Here is a 12,094-nt window from a genome sequence, read left to right as displayed (position 1 = left end):
TCTGGCTTTTTCAGGCTTTTTTAATGCTCATGTCTATATCAGTACCTTGAAATAGCATTGTAACCATCTTAAATGCTGTTAGCTTAAGCTACATTTACATGTATGTAAATATATGTAAATTTACATATTAGATATGGCTTAAGCAGCAAACACTAATCTTAGAGTCTTTTATTCATTTTTAAATTAGAAAAGCTATACTATGTTTAAATTCTTGACTTTTTTATCCATCTATACTTTGTTTCCAATATAGTGTTTTAATGATGGTTGTCTAGAGCACACTTAAGAGAAAATGTCAAATCAATCTTTCAGAATTTCAGGAATGTAATTGAGGCACACAGATCACACCCAAAAAAATCTGAGATTAGTTTTATACCAATGATATTTAGGATTGATATTTAGAAGTTCAAACTCAGACTACATGACTCATAACCAGAGGTATATACAGAACTGATGCTTGATTATAATTCTCTCGGAATAGGAGATTTCCCAATGTGCTAATGAAAAACTGCAGATTTCATTTCATTGGTGGGGAAACATGAGCATGAATGGACTAAAAATGAAGCACTACCTGAAGTCTGCACTGGACTGGAGTCCAACACACTGAGTTGCAATGTAAAACGTAGCACAGGATACACAAAAATCCAGTAAGTGCAACAGATGGTATTCTATGGGTATCTAGCATTTGTCCCCACAAAAGTTCAAACATTTTTGCACAATAAAATACATCCTTCTACTGTACTCTAAGCAACAGAAGTTAATGACATTTATCAAGACCCTGAATTTTCTTCAGGGGGAATGTGATCTTATGTCAACAGGAGACAGCAACAAGCAGTTGAGAGCAAAAATGTAATTAAAAACAGGAAATCAACCTTTGTGTATGCTTTTCAAAAAACATGGTTTGAAAGTATTTCCAAAGAAAAACAGGAGTAGGAAATCAGTGGTTTCTTACGACTGAAAAAATCCAGACACTTTTAGCAACTGTTCAATGAATACCAGTTCATTCCCATTTACTGTAATTGAAGCATATTTCTCAACAACTGAAACTTCAGTCTTCCATGAAAGTTTTCACCTCACTAGCACAGAACCAGAAATAAATACAACTGCTTTTATTCAAGTTAATGCTTGGTAACTGAAGAACCAAGGAAGCCCAACCAACCTAAGACTACCTGAAGGCTTTGAAAGAAATTTTATAAGGCATGACATTCCCATTCAGAAAGCAGGGGCCTGGAATTTTCTACAAAGTCAAAATTTCTGCATATAATATTCAGACATGAGTGTAGGACTATGACAGAATTCATACAAGAGAACTTTTAACACCCCTGCATCCGGATGGAACAAGGGCTCTTCAATTCCTCTTGGAAATCAAAACAAGATACATAGAAGTTTGTACATTTTACAGGTGGAAAACAAACATGACATTGATTTTTAATGTTATAGTTGGTGTACAGTATTAGCAGTATAAATGCTGAAAGTTCTAACTTGATCAGAAGTCTGCTGTTCTTCAGCAACACTTTACAAGAAATATGAAATGTTAAAATTGTAATAAAATACATCCATTTTGTTATGACTGAAATATTCAAATATGACCTCAAATATTCAGAGTAAGATTGATTCAGAAAAATCAGAAAAGTACAGTTCAGCTCCATTCAAGATTAAAAATCAATCTAATGCACTATGTGGTATTTTAGAACAGTCCAGTGCACAGAAGTAGCTGTAATCACTGATATAGTGAAGGATTTTTTCTGAAATAATCTAAAATTACAAAATAAAAGTAGTTATAACATCAAATCCCATAATGTTATGAACTGGTGAAGTTAATTTATTTTGTCCTCTTGAGTCACAGACTATTAGTACACAGCTGTAAAGTATAACATGCACAGCAATGCCCCTGCTCACCTGAAACATGAAGTCATGAAAACTGCATTTCTAGGAGTAGCAGGGTATTAGAACCACAACTTCATGAATGAACAGTGGTTTAAGGACATTCTTAGATGCTGGCATGAAAAATTACACCTAAAAGTGAGTTTTGTTTCAGGAACATTCGGATGTCTCAAAGTACATTTTAACCTTGATGAATCTAAGATTTAAGGACAAGTTCTAACAATCTCTCAGTAACATTCTTCAGAAGACCCAGCTGCATGAATTCCTTCAAAGATCAATACCCTTATTTGTATTTAATGTTTTAGGTTAAACTTATTTGAATTCATTATTTGAAGGACTTGACTGAAACAACTTGCATAATGATAGGTATAATGCTACAATAATGTTATTTTGAGCTCCTTAGTACACAAAGAAATTTAAAAGGTTGTAGAAACAACATTCTTTCTCTAGGAATCACTCCACTGATTGGAGTGATCACTCCACTGGCCAAAGTAAATATCAAAAGAAATCCATTCATTACTATGAAGATCAGTTTTCCTACCCCAAGTAGCTACAAAATTTTAATCATCCCTATTAAGAAAAACCTTTTCTTTATTCATCCTAAATTTTGAGTGAATTATGTCAAGTCTACTGAATTACTGATAGATTTTACATTAAGAGCACATTTTCTGATTTGTTATTTTCTTGTCATTGAATATTGTCTTGAATATTTAATATTCATGTTAGAGTTAAGGGTAAAGAAAAGTTAACTATTAGAATTTTACCCATATCTGCACAGCTCATTCAGTATCTATCACATACATCAAACTTTAGATAATTAGGGAAAAAGAATCATGCCAGATCACACAGGAAATCCAATAAAATTTTCAAGGTCAAATGGATAGGGAGATTTTCCTTTTCTTAATCCTTAGATTACATTCTGTACTGCTTAGCTATACAAAGCTAGACATCTCCTAGCTCACAAATAGCAAATAAATGTCTGATTAAAGATTCCTATAATGCTAGAGATTAAAAACCCATGTTCTCAGACCAAGGATGCTGCTAATACAACAGTCCAGGAGTTTAACTGAAGTAATAACTGCACAGATTATTTTCTTTAAATTTAATCATAGTAGAGAGATCTAAGCAATGATTACTCCTCAGTTAATTCACCAAATAATGTTTCTAGATGCATCAGATAATGAAAACGTAGAATTGTTCTATGTTAATCTTTAGGTAGAATTAATCTTCCTGTAGCAGAACTACAAGCCAGAATTCCAGCTCCCTCTGTTAAGCCAATATAAATACTGGAGTTTAATGTTGAACAAAGTAATGCTTTGTGTATTTGTCTGCAGATCAATGTTATCAATACAAGATCAAATGCCAAATTCAAAGTAAATGAAAACGTTTGTTGTATTTCTCCTTAACAGTGCTTCCAAAAGGAACCAGGTAAATTTGTCTGAAAATACTAATAGTTTCATGTGTCTTACCCTGGTACATATTTATTAGGATTTAATAATTTTTTACTACTTCAGATGGAAGAAGAATCCAACATTTAAATTTTAGGACATCCAAATAGATGTGGCTTCAGAACATATAGTGGTGATGGAAGAACTGAACAGCAATTTAACTGAAAATAATTTCCCCACTATTGTTTAAGATTAAACTATTTTAACAACATTATTCTTTACAAATATTCCTAAATAATTCTTGACAGAAATATACTGAAGATGACTGGGAAATTACTAACCCTACACAACGGCACCCATATATTTTGCTTTATTGGGGCAATTCTTGTTTCATTTTTTGTGGGTTTTTTAGCTTGTAGCTTAGAGAATGAAAGATGAAAACTTAGACTAAACTAACCAAACAAGTCTGTTATACAGCTACTGAAGCATGCCCCCAAAATAACAGTATTTCTCAGACAACTCTCAAAACTTCAATGCTGACTTAGAAAAAACACAGTATCTCCAGTTCAGAAAGGTTTTAAGTCAAACTGAAGGGTGTAGAAATATCTTGATATATTTTCCCTGACCTTTTAATCCCTGAAAAAACTCTTTTGACCAGTGCTGGAAATGCAACACTGAGCAAGACAGATATCTGGTCTGACAGTACAATTCTTTAGTTTCACATTAGAAAAAAAGAAAAATGATGGTACTACAAAAAATCCTTTGATACATAATTCTGCATTTCATAAAGACTTTACTTAAGGAACACAGACAAACTTTGACCAAGAGAAAAGCTTCCAGAGGAGGACAAGCTTCAAGTCAGTTGCAGCAGAATTTCAGAACAAGCGTTTTTCCTTAATGGAGGAAAAACATGGACTTTATTGCTTCAGTTTCCTCAAATTTCCCCACAATCCTTGCAAGTTCAGAGTATCAGTAAGTACTTCTGACAGTCATTGAGATTAAAATTTTTCTACCATGTGTGAACTTATCCCCCATTCTATAACGTTTCCTATCTGAAAATTTTTTTTGTGGCAAACCCCATACTTTATCTCAGAACCAACATTTTAAGCACCCCTATTCTGAAAATACTGGAAGTAAGAACCTTTGCAATGAAGCCAAGTGATAAAACGTCTGCTATGCTGGCTGTTGATTTAATGCTTAGTCCTTTGATTACTTATTCTGCTGAATCCAAAGTGCAGCCATGTAGGATGATGAAGCCAACAATAGTTCTAATTTTGATGACAGCTTTATCCCTTTGTTGTAATAAAATGGTCCTGACTGTGCTTCAGATTATTCATCTCTTACACTCAACTCATTTATTTCCTCCCCCACTAATAGGGCAATTAAAAATTATCTGAAACAGTACCTCTCCAGCAAATAATTCTTGTCTTTCAGCTGTGAAGCAACAGGAACTTGAACTATAATCAACACAGTACATAATATATTTCAAAAGGCTTTCTTAAATGAAGCCCACAAATTTTCTGAAGGCAGCCCCTAAAAGACCTACTACTCACTGTCCCTGTCCTCATGCTCAGTATGAAGCTGGATGACTTTCCAATTTTTGCACTAAACAGAAGAGGTAAAATTAACCTCTTGGTTTTGGTTGTTTGAAAAAAAGTGTTGAGCATAGCCAAGTTTCTCTGCATATACATTCACAAGAATTACAGAATTCAGTTTGAATTGCAGGTAGCATCCCACTCCCCCAGAAAGAAAAAGCAAAAAACAACCACCGAACAAAAACAAAAAACCCAATCTACAATTAGTAGAACAGCAATTAAACATTGATATAAGTAAATGGTTGGACAAATACCCTTTTTACACATGAGATTTTTCAAAGTACTGGTTAGGGTATTTTCAAAGACTCCAAATTACAGAACAATAGTAATCAAGCAAATTAAAAAATAGCTCAAATTGTTTAAAATAAAGGAGTTAAATATGTGGAATGGCTACACAGACATGCATCCTGAATGAGTCTTAAATACTTGAGTCAAAAATGCAATTAAGAAAAAATAAATGTAGCTGCACTATTAAATGTACCCACCCCCTTTTCTCTGATATTAAAAAAACTCCACCCACTCTCCCCTGTTGCCATTTTCATACTTTGCACAAAAAGCCTTTTTAAATCAGAAGTTTAGCCTCCATGGTAGGTCCTAATTCTTGACTGGTATAAGCACTACTACATGAAGAGCTAGAACCACACACAAGAAACATGGCAATTTGCTTCAACAAATGCACATTACAACAGTTGAATTTAGAATAACTTTTATATGCCACCTTAATTTTGCAGAACCAACTGACAATGAATCTGATTTGAATTTACAATAAAATAAGTGGCTCATGCTAGAATGATGTCTACAACATTCAGTATGCTCAAATTAATATTCCTGTTGGACTTAACCCAATCTTTAAATTGCATTCACAGGCATTGTAAGTTCTGTTTTACAGTCTAAGTAGTACTGTCTGCACTGTTCTGAAAATACATTTCAGTCACAAGTATGACAAATATTTTGAATAGGCCTTTTTATTTAAGCAATTCAAAACTAATTGAACACCTATTACTTTCACATCAAATATGACTACACTAAAATCTGTTCAGACTGATTACTATCAGCAATAGAACAGAAAGTACCACAGTAGAAATTGTCAAAAGTAACACCTAAGACATTAACAGACATTCAGTCAGTCTTGCTCAGGAACAAAACCCAACATGTAAACAGAAGCTTCAGCCCCATTTACCCACCCTACTCCACTGAAAATTACTGTTTCTTATTGTGAAGAGAGATTCTGAATTTATAACAAAGTGCTAAAACTTCCCATGTGATTTACCTGCTGTTGACAAATCTTTAAACATGAATGTTTGTACATTAGCACAGTCAGAGATCTAATAACTGCCAGCTCATTTGCTCCATAACTTAAAATTCCAAAAGCAACATATATATCTGTGGAAAAACAGTACCCAATATCCTACAGTCGAGTAATTCAAATGTGGATGCTGCATCCTATAAGAATAAAAATAATAAAATTACTCCCCTGTTCCATCCTCCTTCAGGAACAAGCAACTTTCCCACTTGAATACTGCAAGAAGCATTGGCTTCAGCAGGAGTCTGCCCCTTTAGAGGTTTCTTTGAAGCCTGATGCATCCTATGCTTCTTCCTATAAGGTGTCCAAGAGGAGACCCATTCAGTCTTGTACTTATCCACCTGTACCAGCTGAGCAACAGCCTATAGATAATACAATCCTGTTTCTACAAGAAGAGCCAGAAGGGGGATCCAGGGAACTACCAGCCTGACTCCATCATTCAGAAAAATCATGGAGGTTCATCTTGCATGTACTCACATAGCAAGTGCAGGACAGCCAGGGCATCAGGCCCTGGGAAGGCAGGTCCTGCTGGACCAATGTGATCTCATTCTATGACCTGATAACCTGCCTATTGGATGAGGAAAAGGGCTGTGAACATTGTTTACCTGGATTTCAAAGCCTTTGACACCATTTCCCACTGTATTCTCTTAGAGAAGCTGGAAAGTCATGGCAGACAAAGGTATATTCTTTGTTAGGTTAGAAACTGGCTGTGTGGCCAGGCCCAAAGAGTTGTAGTGAATGGAGTTAAATCCAGTTGGCAGCTCATCACCAGTGGTGTCCCCCAGGGCTGTTTTGGGACCAGTCCTCTTCAATATCTTCACCAATGATCCAGATGAGGGGAGCAGGTGGTTCCTCAACAAGCTTACAGACAACACTAGGTTGGGTGGGAATGCTGATCTGCTGGATGGTAGGAAGGCTCTGCAGAGGGACCTGGACAGGTTGAACCCATGGGCTGATGCCAACTGCATGGGGTTTAACAAGGCCAAATGTTGTGTCCTGCATTTCATCCACAATAAGCCCAGGCAGTGCTGCAGGCTTGGGGAAGAGTGGCTGGCAAGTTGCCCAGCAGAAAAGAACCTGGGGATGCTGGTTGACAAATAGCTGAAAGTGAGCCAGCAATGTGCCAAGTCTAGGTGGAGGGCAAGGTGAGCAGGTGGCCAAGAAGGCCAGCACCATACTAGCCTGTATCAGAAATCATGTGGCCCACAGAGGAAGGACAGTGATGGGTCCCCTGTACTCCACACTGGCAAGGCCATGCTTTGAGCACTGTGTTCAGTTCTGGGTCCTTCACTGCAAGAAAGATATTGATTTGCTGAAGCATTGCCCTGAGAAAGGCAACCAAGCTCATGAAGAGTCTGGAGAACAAGTACTGAGGAAAGACTGAGAGAACTGGGATTTTTGGCTCAAAGAAGAGGAGGGATGAGAGGAGACCTTAGTGCTGCCTACTGGTACCTGAAAGGAAGTAGGGAGGTGGGTGTTGGCCTCTTCTCTCAAGTAAATAACAATAGGACTGCAGGAAATGGTCCAAAGTTGCACCAGGAGAGGTTTTGACTAGATGTTAGGAAGATTGTCCTCACTGAAGGAGTAGTCAGGTGCTAGAACAGGCCACCCAGGCAGGTGGTGAAGTCTCCATCCCTGAAGGTATTAAAAAAACATGTAGATGAGGTACTTCAGGACATGCTCTACTGAGACTGCTAGATGGTGGGGTTTCTTCGATTTTTGTTTGCTTGTTTGTTTTGCATTTTGGGTTTTGAGTTTGTTTTGGTTTTTAATGTGTTGACAACTGGGTGCCATGATCTTAATAGGTTTTTTCCCAGCCATGACAACTCTGATTCTATGAAAAAGCCACACACACAAATCTGACAATTGGCAGTATAGACAAAGAGCTACTTTGGATGCTGATTTCAAGTTTAAATCCATTACTTTAAGTTTCAGAAGGGTGTTCAACATACAGTTCTTACATTACTTGAAGTTATTTTGTATCAAGAGCCCTTAAAAAAGCTGTTCCTTTTTTTCATTTATATGTATGAACACTATCACATAACCCTTATGCAAGATTTAACTTGTCATTCTGATGAATTGTCAAGAAGGTTTTATATCCTTTCATCTTGATTATGTACATAGCACAATTCAATAAACTTTCTTTGATTCCTTCATCAACCCTTACAAGAAAAAAAGGCATAATTCAGATCTCATTTGAAAAATAGGTATGACGCATGACCCACAACCCTTAATAAGCATGTACCACCTTTTATATAACTGCCATGTTGAAACACTAGCCAAAATATTTCCAGTTATTTAACCCTAAAGCAGACAGACTTGATCACAAATGCCACATTTGCATAAATTTAAGGAAAAGCTTTTTCTCTGTGAGGGTGACAGAACACTGGGAACAGGCTGCCTAGTAAGGTTGTGGAGCCTCCATTCAAAACTTGCCTGGATACATTCCTGTGTGACATACACTAGGTGATCCTGCCAGGGCAAGGAGGTTGGATCCCAACCCTTCCAACCTTCCTTTGCAATCCCTAACATTGTGTTTTAAGGCTTTTTTAGGGCATTAGCAAAGACCATGCAGTTTAAAAATCTGCCAACAGATTCAAACAAACAGTTAATGGAACATGCCTACCAAAATACACCTTGGGTTATTTTCCATCCACATATTTTGGATAATCAAGTTACACAAGTATACAACTGTTTACCCAGCATTATGCAAGATTTATGTATGTACCTATCAGCAAGACAAACTAACATTATCTTCCCCTACTTCTATAAAAACTCTAGAAGCTTTCTTTAGCAACTCTAGAAGCTTTGCTAGTACCCTACATCCTAGCTGACAGAAGGCCAGGGTGCAGCCCCACACTCTCACAACCCTTAATTCAGTTGTGTCATATCCTATTGATAAATCCTAAGAAAACAATTCATACCTGCAAGTCCAGATTTACTTAATCATCACTAAACCAGGCAATTCATACCTGTAAATCAAAATTTACTTAAAATCATCACTAAACAAGGTAATTCAGGAAGCATCCACAAATTCTGAGGGAGTTGATGACAGGTCACTGTTTTTGAAATGTCATGGTCAGCAGGGAACATTTTTTGGTGACTGAAACAAAGCAAGTATCAGTCATATCCTTGAGAGCTAGGAGGAGGATCTCAGGAACAAGATGGTGAGACTCGCCTTGATCCATTGGAAGGTGATGCAGAAAACAGCCCTGGAAAACCATTTCCAAGCATACTAAGAACAAGGTGATTGTGAGCAGTGTGCACAAATTTACAACAAGAAAGCCAAGGCATACCAAACAAAGAGCCTCCATTGAGCACATTGACAGGCAAGACAAAAGGAGCTGATGCTGTCCATTTCATCTGTACTCAGACTTTTGGTACTGTCTCCCATACCATCCTCTTCTAAGCTGATGAGTTAACAGCTAGGGAAATAGTGAGGTGGACTGAAAACTAACCTGTCAGGTTCAAAGGATTGTGATTAGTGGCATCACAACCACTCCAGCTTGGAGGCCATATGCTAGTGGTGTACTCCAAGGGTCAATACTGCTTAACATCCATCCCATCACCCAAGTCTTTGATGAAGACTTCAGCTTCAGCGAGTTTACAAATAGAAAGCTGGGAAAACTTCAAACACCAGATCAGCATTGCCAGCATTTGGACAGGGATGATCCTTCCTCTCTACCCAGCACTGGTACAAGTTCTAGCAAGCTGCTTCTTTCATTTCTGCTGTTTTTGAAAGGATTTTTTTAAGTGAAAGATTTGCTCCATCTTTGGAATTTTGAAAGAATACTAGTTCTAATCAATTCTGTCTCCATCCAAGATTTATTTCTCATGAAATACTACTGCAGGCTCAGAAAACCATTATTTGTTACCTGAAAGCATGCTAGAAATTCTTGTTGTGCTCAAGCAGTCAAGAGATACAGACTCAGACAGATCTGGTGTACAGCTGTCCAGTCTTTCCCCCCTCCATAGCCCCACCATTACTCTGTTGAGCACAGCTGGAGGTGTACACATCCTTCCAAAATTACACATCTCTTCTCACTACTTCCCAGAACACTAAATGCTGTCAGAATGCTGTCTAAAATGGCCACCTTATTATTCATATTTTAGTGTTAGAGGAAGGAACAGACAAGGCTGTAACAAGTACCTGCAACACATTTAAATTCTCACATTTCATTCAGTGAAACTCAGCACAAGAAACTGTTAGAAAATTCATACACACTGAATCTAACAAAGCCATTACCATCAAGTGTAATTTCATTCAGTGCAGAAGCTGAGAAAAACACCTGAAAGTTCTGCACAACTGCACTGCTCAAGTGCCATTACTTTGGTATCTGTAAAAGATGAACTACTGAAAACACAATATCCTGGAGTAACCTTCATGCCTATCTGCACAGCCTCAGTACAAGTTTATAAATCTCAGTTTACTGATTCCAACACAAGTTTCCTGCTCCTCTCATGTAAATTGTTCAGATTCCTGAGACTTCATACCTGCAACTTTGCTTACTGGAGCACAAACTATTGATGTGTAGCATGTGTGAAAAGGCAAACTTGTACAGGAAACCACAGAAATACATGTGAATGTCAAGGGATGTAACAATGAATTAGTCAAATTTAAATCCATAAAAAACCCCAAGAACTTTAAACATGCTCTCAGAATATTTACAAAAACAGTAACAACCAAATGCATTTCTATTTTCTAAATAAAATAAATCCTAAAGCATTTGCACATTCTGGTCCACATATGTATAAAACAAAGCTACAGAGTTAGCTGGTACATGAAGAAAGGGGACCAGTTCACTACTCCAAATTACTTTAACACAACTTTAATCCTTCAGAAGGCCTTTACTACCACTGCCATCAGACAAAAGGGGCAAAACACTACTTTTGATAAAGTTATTGTGGATAGTAGTTGTTTATTATTATATCATATATCCTTTGCTGCACTAACACAGCTTGGCAGGAAAAACCTACAAAGGTAGATTGTACATCTACTGCCCCATGGGAAGTGTAGCTTAAAATTGTGAAAATTTTATGTATGAGCTTCAATATAAATGGAATGTCAAAAACTGTTACCATCCAAGCTAATTTTTAACTAGAAGAGGGATAACATTAATCAGTATGACTTCCATATGCTCAATAACAGGTGAATCCAAATATATTTGCTATGAATATATATATTACAGAGAATTAAATAAATTGCTACCACATTAGACTGTTTCTAAATATTACTTTATCTAGCTAATGCTCATAAACAGTAGAATCACTTCATGGCATTTTAGACTGAGATCAGACTTCCCTAAAAGTATGAAAAACCTTGAAAGTCCAGCTCATGGACTCATTCCAGCTGCAACTCACAAGGGAAGGTACTAACATCTCTGCCAACAGATCAGTTTATCCAGGAAAAAAGTGAAATCTAAGTCTGCAATAAGCCTATTCTCTGTAGGACCATCTGCATATCCATGTAGCACCTTCACTGCTGAAAGCAACATTCCAACTTCTCTGGCATCTGTTAGACACAGGCTTTCCAGCATTCACCTAATAGAACATACTCAATTTTTCAAATCAAAGAAAAACAAAACTTCATAGTTTGTGCCTGCATAAATCTCTGAAAAAAAAATACCAACCTAAGCCAGGAAGCCTTTGGTGAAAACTATCTTGTAAAGAAAGTTAAAATATACTACAGTTTTAGCACATTTATTGTACCCCTCTACTTGCCATGGAAAGAGTTCTGAATTATGATTTCTAAAGGAAGTTTCTTCATGTTTAGCTTAACTAAAACTGAACAATTCCTTCTGAATAATTCCTATATTTCAGGTAAATTTGTTTATAAAAAAACATTTTTCTTCAGTAAAAAAAAGGATTTTTCAAAACTCAGGGTCAACTTTCTTTCCAGTAGACACAGTTATAATATAGGTATGATA

General features: G+C 36.7%; 1 protein-coding gene across 1 annotated transcript in view; it reads right to left on the bottom strand.

The window, feature by feature from the left end:
• The window catches only part of KHDRBS3 (KH RNA binding domain containing, signal transduction associated 3), an 85,802-nt gene that overhangs the window by 59,402 nt on the left and 14,306 nt on the right, over window positions 1-12,094 (bottom strand).

This window comes from Calypte anna, chromosome 2 (genome assembly GCF_003957555.1).
Source record: "Calypte anna isolate BGI_N300 chromosome 2, bCalAnn1_v1.p, whole genome shotgun sequence".
Classification (NCBI taxonomy): domain Eukaryota; kingdom Metazoa; phylum Chordata; class Aves; order Apodiformes; family Trochilidae; genus Calypte; species Calypte anna.
This window is presented reverse-complemented; position numbering and strand designations above follow the sequence as displayed.